At 46.9% G+C, this 11277-nt stretch overlaps 1 protein-coding gene across 2 annotated transcripts in view; it reads right to left on the reverse strand.

Moving 5' to 3' along the window:
- Positions 1–9371: 9371 nt before the first annotated feature.
- RSAD1 (radical S-adenosyl methionine domain containing 1) overlaps positions 9372–11277 on the reverse strand; it is a 21759-nt gene continuing 19853 nt past the window's right edge. For both annotated transcript variants that reach the window (XM_034640715.1, XM_019804343.2), the window contains one exon: positions 9372–9813. The gene's annotated coding sequence lies outside the window, so the exon portion shown is untranslated. The remainder of the gene's footprint in view (positions 9814–11277) is intronic.

Raw genomic sequence — 11277 nt, forward strand, 5'->3', positions numbered from 1 at the left:
CATTTTAACAGAGCATCCAAATTCCACACAACCAAGTTCAAACCCAGCTCAATAATTTTCTGGCTGGGTGACCCTGAGCTAGGTCACTTAACCTCTCCGAGCCAGTCTGTTCTGTGGCAAAAATAGGGAGTTGTAAGAGTTAAATAGGATTCCATTCAAAAACTCTTTCCTTTCACAGGTAATAAGGGTCATGTACAAGGTTGCTAGGGAAAATACAGAATGCCCAGTTAAAGTAGAATTTCAGATAAAACAAATATATACAAGGCGACTGGGGGGCTTAGTTGGTTAGGCATCTGCCTTTGGCTGAGGTCATGATCCCAGAGTCCCAGGATCGAGTCCTGCATCAGGCTCCCTGCTCAGTGGGGAGTCTGCTTCTCCCTCTGCCCCTCACCCCACTTGTGCTCTCTCTCTTTCTCTCTCTCCAATAAATAAATAAAATCTTTAAAAAACCCAAATATATACATATATTTTTTAGTGTAAGTATGCCCCATGCAATACTTGGAACATACACTAAAAATGTATTATTTTATCTGAAATCCAAATGTTTTTATTTTTATTTATATATATATTTTAAAAGATTTTATTTATTTATTTGACAGAGAGACAGCCAGCGAGAGAGGGAACACAAGCAGGGGGAGTGGGAGAGGAAGAAACAGGCTCCCAGCAGAGGAGGGAGCCCGATGCAGGGCTCGATCCCAGGACCCTGGGATCACGCCCTGAGTCAAAGGCAGATGCTTAATGACTGAGCCACCCAGGTGCCCCTGAAATCCAAATGTAACTGGGTGTCTCTATGTTATTTGTTAAATCCGGCAACCTGAGTCTTGTCCCAGGTCACATAGCTTCACAGAACGAAGGGCCTGGCCTTGAGCAGATTGGCTCAGCCACCACACACCAGCCTTGGACTCACAACTCAATGGAGGTTTCAAAACCAAATGTAATCTGAGACTTGGAAGCCCATCTCATATCTTTAAAATATCTAAAATGGTCATGAAAATCAAATTTTATTTTATTTTTTTTAAATACTCTCCGTGCCCAAGCATGGGGCTTGAACTCATGACCTTGAGACCAAGAGTCACATGCTGTACTGACTGAGCCAGCCAGGCAAACCACAAAAATAAAAATTTAAAACACCACCCAGGGGCACCTGGGTGGCTCAGTTGGTTAAGCAACTGCCTTCGGCTCAGGTCATGATCCTGAAGTCCCAGGATCGAGTCCGGCATCAGGCTCCCTGATCAGAGGGTAGCCTGCTTCTCCCTCTGACCCTTCCCCCCTCATGCTCTCGCTCTCTCTCAAATAAATAAATAAAATCTTCAAAAAAACCCCAAACAAATAAACGTTTCTCTCTCTTACATGTATACATAAACATGTGTCTAAAGTATATAAAATCGAAACTGTGTATGAAAATAAGTGGAAGAAGAAGCTGTATGCTAAGAAATGCTTTTTTTTTTTTTTAAGATTTTATTTATTTATTTGACAGAGATAGAGACAGCCAGCGAGAGAGGGAACACAAGCAGGGGGAGTGGGAGAGGAAGAAGCAGGCTCATAGCAGAGGAGCCTGATGTGGGGCTCGATCCCATAACGCTGATCACGCCCTGAGCCAAAGGCAGATGCTTAACGACTGAGCCACCCAGGCGCCCCTAAGAAATGCTTTTTTAAAAAAAAGATTTATTTATTCATTTAAGAGAGAGCACATGAGCAGGGGGAGGGGCAGAGGGAGAGGGACAAGCAGACCTCCTGCTGATCGGGGAGCTCAATCCCAGGACCCCAAGATCATGACCTGAGCCAAAATCAAGAGTCAGATGCTTAACCGACTGCGCCACGCAGGCATCCCAAGAAACAATTTAACATATATTAAGTATGTGAATTCAATCTCTAAAGGTCACATGCCTTTCAGGAATTTCTTTTCCTGTCAGCTCAAACTGGACCACCCTACAAGTCCCACAGAGCTTGAGCTAAAGGGCAGCTAACCTCCCTGAGGCCTCACTATGGCCTGGGCAGCCTTCTAAGGACTTCAGCTGTACTGATTTTTTTTTTTTAATTGAGAAAAAATTCACATGACACGTCACATAACACAGAATTCACCATGAAGGGGCACCTGGCTGGCTCAGTCTGGGGAGCATGTGACTCTTGATCTCAGGGTTGTGAATTCGGACCCTGCGTTGGGCATAGAGATTACTTAAAGAAAAGTAAAATCTTTCTTTTTTTTTTTTTTTAGATTTTATTTATTTATTTTTATTTTTTATTTTTTTTAAAGGTATTTATTTATTTAAGAGAGAGTGAGAGAGAGGGCATGAGCTGGGAGAAGGAGCAGAGGCAGAGGGAGAAGCAGGCTCCCCACTGAGCAGGGAGCCCCACGCAGGACTCAAACCCAGGACCCCTGGGATCATGACCTGAGCTGAAGGCAGACGCTTAACTGACTGAGCCACCCAGGTGCCCTAGAGTTTAGTTATTTACTTGAGAAAGAGGGAGCAAGCGAGAGAGCACAAGGGGGGGAGGGGCAGAGGGAGACGAAGAAGCAGAGTCCCCGCTGAGCAGGGAGCCCGATGTGGGGCTCCATCCCAGGACCCCATAATCATGACCTGAGCCAAAGGCAGAAGCTTACCTGACCGACCCACCCAGGTGCCCCAAAATCTTTTTTTTTTAGATTTATTTATTTATTTGAGAGTGAGAGAAAGAGAGTAGGGTAGGAGGGGCAGAGGGAGAGAGACACTCAAGCTGACTCCCTGCTGACTGGGGGCTGAATTCGGGGTTTAATCTCACAACCCTGAGATCATGATCTGAGCTGAAATCAACAGTTGGATACTTAAATGACTGAGCGACCCAGGCACCCAAAGAAAAATAAAATCTTAAAAAAAAAGAATTCACCATTTAAAGTGTATAATTCAGTGGTTTTTACTATATTCACAAGGTTATGCAACCATCACCACTATCTAGTTCCAGAACATTTCTGTCACCCTGGAAAGAAACCTTGTTATCCATTAGCAGCCGCTCTTTGATCACCCCCCCACCCCACTCCTGGCAAACACTCGTCTACTTTCTATCTCTATGGATGACCCTATTCTGGACCTTTCACATATATGAAATCATACAGTATGTGGCCTTTCGTGTCTGGCTTCCGTCACTTAGCATGATGTAATCAGGGCTCATCTGTGTAGCCCGTATCCGCATGTCACCTCCTTTTATTGGTGAATAATAGTCACTGTATGGATGTACCACATTTTATTTACCCATTCATCCGTTGACGGGCATTCGGGTTGCTTCCACTTTGTGGCTATTGTGAATAACGCTGCTGCGAACATTTGCGGTCGAGATTGTGCGTGAACTTGTTTTCGGCTCTCTTAGATACGGGCCCGGGAGTGGAATTGCTGGGAGCTGGGGTAGCTCTATATTTAACTTTTTAAGGAAACAAACCTTTTTGTTCTCGACGCAGCCGCACCATTTTACATTACCATTCCACAGGGTAGGAAGGTTCCAGTTTCTCCACGAACTCACCAACACGTGTTATTTCCTTTTCAAAAATAATTATAACCATCCTCGTGGGTGTGAGGTGACATCTCACTGTGGTGTTGATTTGCATTTCCGTAATGGCTATAATGATGTCAAGCAGCTTTTGTGTACTTATCGGCCATCTGTATAACTTCTTTGGATAAATAGCTATTTAAACCTTTGACTGTTTTTTAATTGGGTTGTCTTTTTTGTTGTTGAGTTCTAGGAATTATTTATACATGCTGGATGTCAAACCCTGGTCAGATGTATGATTTACAAATACTTTCTTCCCTTCTGTGGGTTTTCTTTTCACTTAATTTTAATTTGATGAAATCCAACTTACATATTTTTCTTTGGTTGTTTTAGTTACGTATGCTAACTTTTTGAATGTTTACAACAATCAAATGAGGTGGAGAATCTTATTAGCATCCCCATTTTACAGATGAAGAAACTGAGGCACAGAATGGTAAAGTCCCTTGTCTGAGATTAAGCAGCAAACAGGCGACAGAGCTGGGATCTGAAGCGTTCACACACCAGGGCCCCAGAAGGGAACCATTCACCCTGTGCTCAACCTGGGGGCGCATGAGTAATCCTTACATTGTTCCTGGACCTTCAGACCTTGTTCGAGGTTAGGGTTGCCTGCTTGACAGTTTACATAGTTCATTTGTATTGCTCATGAATTACCCCGAAGGGTCAGTCAGGGGCGGGGGGTGGGGGGAGTGACCCGGAGGAGGGGCATTTGCTTCCTGGGTGATCTAAAGCAGCTTCCAGGAGCTGAGACCTTGCTCACCTTGTCCCCCACTGGTGCTGCCAAGAGCCTCAGAAAGGCATTTGGCCTCTCCCTGGGGTCTTGATCACAATAAGAAAAGTCATCAAAGAAAGTGAGGCCTGTGTAAGTTCGTCAGGTTCAAGGGCAGTAGAAGCCCCAGGCTGAGTCAGGAACAGTAGGAATGGAGCTAAGGATGCCCAAGGTCTAGGGAAGAACGAGGGGCAATGGGCACGAGAGACCTACTACTCGGGAGGTGGGAGCAAAGGCAAGGCGCACTCTGAGAGTGCGCTCCGGGTGTCAGGGGCCTGGGAGGCAGGTGCGTATCCCTGCCTGCATCGCTCAGCCACCTGAGGAATGGGGCCAGTCCTGTCTCACCTGCTGGGGGAGAGCAAGGAACACTAGGATAAAAAGTCACTGAGGGAGGGGCCCTTCCTTGCACTATGGGTGATGCTACCTGGAGGCTGTCACCCTGACCTGTGGCACACACCCTCCCGGCCACCTGGGAGGTGGCAAGTTCTACAGTGGGGTGGGAGGAAAATGTTTCCAAGGCTACCTACTGGCAAGTTTCAGCATCCCAGAGAAATAACAGGTGCCTTTTGGGCACCAGGAATTCCTGTTCAGGACCTGTCTCCCTTAGGGCTGGCATGCCCAGGGCACTGTAAATCACAATGAAAACACTAACAGTAGTAACTACTGCATTTGTCAAATGTGCATTTTTGCCAGGAATTATACTAGGGTTCTTCCTGTCTATCCTCTATCCATCCGTCCATCCACCATTGCCAACCTTGGAAAAGGCACAGCCCCTGCCTTCAGAGGTGAGGAAATGGACACTCACAGAGTGAGTGGCTTAATTAAAGTCATCCAGCTAGTAAGTGACCCTGGCCTCCTCTCAGGGGCATTGTTACGACGGCCACTCAGGCCACACCCCAGGAGCCTGACTACCATCTTACCACCCCTGCCCCAAAGAAGGGAGAAGGGGCTGCTGCTCAGGCTGGATGTGAAATGGGAGCTGTCGATCCAAGAGGAAGAGGTGAGACCTGCGGGCTACAGCAGTCACAGGGGCCGAGGGCTGCTGCCGCCTCCAGCCCAACTCCCCGCTCAGACACCCCGTGCAGGAAGCAATCTCAGACATCGGCTGGCCCCGTGGTCCTGAAGTATGGCTGCGCATCAGGTCTGGGGAGTCTGGGGGCACCTGGGTGGCTCAGTGGGTTAAGCGCCTGCCTTCAGCTCAAGTTACGATCTCAGGGTCTGGGGATCCAGTCCTGCATCAGGCTCTCTGCTCAGTGCGGAGCCGGATTCTCCCTCTCCCTCTGTCCCTCCCCCTGCTTCTATTCTCTCTTTCTCAAATAGGCAAAATCTTAAAAAAAAAAAAAATGTGAAACCCAAGTTTAAAATAAATAAGTAAATAAAATAAAATAAAATAAAATAAAATAAAAATACAGATTCCTGGATACAGAGATTTGGATTCCGGAACACTGAGAGGGGCCCGGGAATGTGAATTTTATGGCGCATCTGGTGGTTCTGACCCAGAGCCAGCTTTGAGAAGCTGGGCAGGTCCAGCCCCTTCACTACACCCCATCACAAAACACTAGATCTCAGAAGAGGGAACCATCCTGCCTCTGGTCCTCGGGCGGGCAGCCACGGAGTGGAGATTCGGACCCAGGCAGGCCTAGCCACCAACATTAGACGGCGTCTCCTGGGAAGAGCAGCCAACTTGAGAGCGGACCCCCTCTCTGGAGCCTGGAACTGACAGAAAAGTCGCAAGGAAAAAAGATGGACTCGATATGTCAATATTGGACGGTTCTAGAACACTTATTTCCAAATAAGTAAAAATCCATGAAAGATAAAAAGGACAGTATACTGAAAGCAATTCTTACAGCAAATAAAACAAAAAGTCTATTAATATAGTTATAATATCTATTCTAGTCTATCTAGACATTTCACTCAACTCAATCAGGAAACCAAGGTTTTCATTGGCCAAATAGGTGAAGAGCTTAAATATGCATACGACACAATAATTAGTAAATAAATATTTAATAGAAAATGTTTAATCTGGTTGGTAAACTTTAATATGTAAACCAGAACAAGGTACCATTTACACAATATTTTTAAACGATATTTTTATATATATGTATATACACATATATATGAACATATGCATATATATAAATCTGTAGAAAAGGACCAGGAAGGATACACATATGGTGGTAGAGCTGTCTGACTGCCTCTTAATATCTATTCTGCCCCCCAACCCCCTAGTTTTCTAAATCAACCAAGCCCTTCTATTATGGGGGATGGTGGGGAAGTAGCAACATGCTTAGTTTAAAAATCACACTTCCCAGCCTCCTTTGTGGCTAAGAGTGGCCAGTTAGAAGCAAGCTGAGGTCATGGGGCAGGGGGACTTTGGAGGAAGCTCTTTAGAGGGGGCTGAGTCAGCTGGAGGAAACACCATTCCCCCTCCAGCCTCTCCTCTTCCTGTTGCCTGGAATGCAGACATGATGGCTGGAACCCCAGGGACCGTATTACACCATGTGGAGCCTTTACAGATAGAAGTTAGGAACTGAGAAGAGAGAGCCTAAAGTTAGAAGCTTGGGTTTTTCATGGCCAAGGATCACAGGTCCACCAGACCAGCCCTGAAATGCTCTGTCCAGACCTCTGCTATATGGAAGAAAAAAATATATATTCATTTGCTGAAGCTTCTGTTACTTTGGTTTTCTGTCATATGCACTTGAACCTAAACCTAGCTAGACACGTCAAACCTCTGCGGAGTATAAAGGGGGATTTTCACACGTTACTTTCTATACTATGGTATTGCTTGAACTATTATTCCTTTTTACAATAAGAATGTATTCATGTGTTATTTGTATCCACATCTGTTTTGGAGCCCCAGAGAATGCAAATTGAGTGCCAGCCCCCCCCCCACTTCCTATCTGGGTGACCCTGGGCAGTCAATTAACTCTCTGAGGCTGTTCCCTCATCTATAAAATGGGCATGATAATAATAGAACTTATCTCATTGGGTTGGTGTGGAGCTTAAATGAGCTAATGCAGATAAAATTCTTGGCATGGCGCCTGGCTCACAGCTATGACTGTACTATATAATGCTACCACATAGGCACAGTTGGCGGCAGAACCAATGAGAAAAACCCAGGACATGTTGTTGAGTAAAAAAACAGCTTGCAAAATTGGCACATGAATATGATCCCTTTGGTGAGAAATTATTTTTATTTCTACATCTATACGTATACGTATGCACCAAGAGACGTTGTCCAAATGTTAGTAGTGGTAACTTCTGGGTAGTAGAATTTTTGCTTGCTTCTCTGCGGTTGAAAAAGAGCATTATTATTTTCTTGAGCAGGAAAATCAAAAAAGAAAAATCTTCTGGAAAACGCTAACAGTTTACACCAAGAATCATTCGAGCATTCCCGCCCTTTGACCCAAACTCTCTCATTCTTGGGAATTGACCTGAGGAAATAATCGAAATGAAGGAAGAAGCTAAACCCATAAAAGCATGAACTACCACATGATTTATAGTAGAGGAAAACGGGTAACCACTTAAGTGACTTCCATCAGGGTAATAATCATTAAATTATTCACCCACTGGAACATTGCGCAACAAAATGGGACAGAGGACAACTATGTAACAACATGCAACATTGCTTCTGACCCAACGAGAGGCCAAAGAGGCAGATGCAAAATGAGATCCATGCTGGAGCCCAACTGGGCAAAAATCTTGCATGCATTTGGATGAGGACTGCAAGGGAACACAGGCCAATAAAAACCACTGAATTTGTTGGGACCACTGGTCGATGGGGATTTTTTTTCTTCTTTTTCATTTAGAATTCTAATGTTTCCATAATGTTGTTTGTGTAATAATTTTTTTTTTTAAGTGGCTTTAAAAATCCCCTTAGGAAAAAGAAAAGGAAGCAGGGAGAGGAAGATAGAAGGGAGGAGTTCTGCATAAGAGAAATCCAGAGGGGATCTAGAATACAGGGCAACACTTCCAGCTCAGCCTTCTACCTGGGTGGTCCCAGAGGTGGTGCCCACTTGGCTCCCTGACTTGAGACGGATCAGATGGATGGAAGGGTTGCCCAAGTTAGGAAGGCAGTTAGCTGATCATAAAGCTAGGGTTGAGGGCTCTTCGGATTGGGATCATCTGGAAGAGTCAATCAGGCTTGCTATTGAGGAAATTACAGGGAAATGAGCACTAGTGAGCTGGCCAGAGGGGGATCCAGGCAGGCTTCCGGGCGGGTAGTTTGGCACTGTGTATCCAAAAGACGTGCATATCCTCAGGGTCAGTGATCCCACTTCTTAGGATTCATCCTAAACCTAGGGAAATGGGTCAAGCCAGCGCATAAAAGTATTTACCAAAGACGTTCGTCACGGAGCTTATAAAAATAACATTTAAACCCCCCGTTTCACCAAAAAAGGAACTGGAAAACCAAATTTTGGCCTAACCGCGCAGTGGTAAGCTGTGGAGCTATACTGACAGGGTATAGACACAAATCTGACGTGGAGAGATGCTCACCACATACTAGGTACGAGGCTTCACAGCCAGACCTAGATGATTCCATTTTTGTTAAGACTGTGTGTGTAAACATGCTCATTTGCATATGAGAATTTCAACAGCTACATACCAGAATCCAGACGGTAATTCATCTTTGAATGGTGGGATTACAGATTGTATCAGCCTGTGTGGTCTGTTACACTGCAGTGACACCCCGAAAACCTATCAATTTCCAACGACAAATGATAATTCCTCACTCCTGTTTATTATGTCTGTTGTGGTCGGCCCCACCTCTGTCCCCAGCTTCACTCTGGGACCCAGACTGACAGTCCCTACCTGAACATGGCAGGCCTCTGTGGCAGAGGGAGGAGACAGTGGCCCACCCGTGGGCTCTTACAGATGGTGCCAGGCCCCTGTCTTGGCCCCCCTCTGCCCCCGCCCCCCGGATCCAACTGGGCAGGCTAAGCCTCTCCCGAGGGTCCTCAGGGAGGGGCACTCAAGGAGGCTAGGAGACATTTTGAACAATGAATGCAATCTACCAGGCCAGTTACATCCCCCTTGTCCCAGTCTGTCTGGGCTGCTGTAACAAAAATACCGTAGGCCAGGTGGCTTAAGCGATAACTATTTATTGCTCAGTTCTGGAGGTGGGGAAGTCCCAGATCAGGGTGCCAGCAGATCTGGGGTCTGGTGGGGGGCCACTTCCCAGTCTGCAGACATCCATCTTCTCTCCATGTCCTCATGTGGTGGACGGAGCCAGGGAATCCTCTGCGGTCTCTTTTAGAAAGGCACTGAGGCTCCACCATCGTGACCTAGTCGTGGCCCCAAGGTCCCACCTCCTAATACCATCACACTGGGGATTCGGTTTCCAGGTATGAATTCTTGGGGACGGGGAGCCACGAACACCAACAGCAATCCTATTATTTCAGTAATAGGATTTTCTTTGCAGCATGAAGTCCTGTCCCAGGAAGTCGATGGCCTCACTGCTGGAGCCTCTTTGGGAGGGAAAACAGAGACACCAAGTCCTGGCACCAGCAGACACAGCAGCTGCAAGCCTGAGGCAGAGAGGCCAGAAAGCAGTCAGTACTCTGCCTAATTGAAGAGACAGGTTAACCGTCCTGTTACAGAAAGTTCTGGATGTCCAGGTCTGCTACTAACTCCTCATGCGACTTGAGTCAAGAATCTCCCTGAATGTCCCCATATGTAAATGGAAATTAACATAGCTGCCCCAGGGTGTGTGTGGGGGAGCGCCTGCAGTCGGTTAAGCAGCTGCCTTTGGCTCAGGTCATAATCTCAGGGTCCTGGGATGGAACCCCACATCAGGCTCCTTGCTCAGAGGGGAGCCTACTTCTCCCCTGCCTGCCGCTCCCCCTGCTTGTGCTTGCTCTCTTCCTCTCTCTGTGTCAAATAATAAAAAAAATCTTAAATAAATAAACTAAACTAGCTGCCCCAGGGGGCTGGGCTGGGCTGGCTTAGTTGGTAAAGCATGTGGCTCTTGACCTCAGGGTCTTGAGGTTGAGCTTCATGTTGGGGGTAGAGTCTGCTTAAAATAAAAAATAAAATAAAATAAGTTAAAAAATAAAAAATAAAAAATTTAAAAATTTTAAATAATACAATAAAAACAAAATAAAATAGCTGTCCTGCCTACTTCACATTGCTCGGTGGGGGACAGGACTCCGTAAGGCTTAACACTGTAATACTCTTGCACGTGGAAGGTTTGGTCCTTCGTGTTGTAACCATACACTCAGACGTATTCATTTTTCCAGCTCCTCTCATCACTTCGTCCCCAAAGTGGCTTCTTATGTTCCTGTGCTTTCAGCAGGGCGGGTGAAAAGATGACAACCGAAGCCTCAATAGGGAGGAGGAGAACCCCTCTGATGGATGAGCCACGGAAGGCCCGGGACGCCGAGGGAAGGGCCCCACTCCACTGTGTCATGTCGGCAAGCAGCCATGTCCCCCTCGTTCCTCCTGACCTCAGCCTCTCAGGATGGAAGGCAGGAGACGTCAGGGCTTCCCAAACTGGCCTGCTCATTAGAGCTGCTTAGGAAGCATTTAAAAGCTAGCTGCCTGGGCTGCACGTCCCAGAGATTCTGATTCAGCTGCTGAGGGTGGGACGAGGTCGAGTCCCAGAAGGTGACCCGTGCTGCCCCCACCAGACTCTGGCTCCTGTCCCAGCCCTCTATGCCGGCCTTTTGAGGTGCCCCAGCAGGGAGGGCCCAGACATCTCGGGTGGCATGAGCCCTGGCAGCTGGGAGAAACCCGAGTGTGCCTCGGTTATCGGATGGTGCACCTGCCCCCGCCCAGTGCTCACTTCTTCAATATCGAGATCAGGGGAAGGCTCGGGAAGAAAGGCTTCCCCCCAGTAGCACAGCTCACCCTGCCAGCTGCCCCAGGGCCCGAAGAGGGAGTCAAAAAACATAGATGTCCTTTCCAGCTCCCGGCCCTTCAGGACCAAATACACTGCAGGCTTCCGTAGCCTGCCCGCCCATCTTTACCGATAACCCTGGACTTTATCTCTT

The sequence above is a fragment of the Ailuropoda melanoleuca genome, chromosome 13 (assembly GCF_002007445.2).
Source record: "Ailuropoda melanoleuca isolate Jingjing chromosome 13, ASM200744v2, whole genome shotgun sequence".
Taxonomy (NCBI): domain Eukaryota; kingdom Metazoa; phylum Chordata; class Mammalia; order Carnivora; family Ursidae; genus Ailuropoda; species Ailuropoda melanoleuca.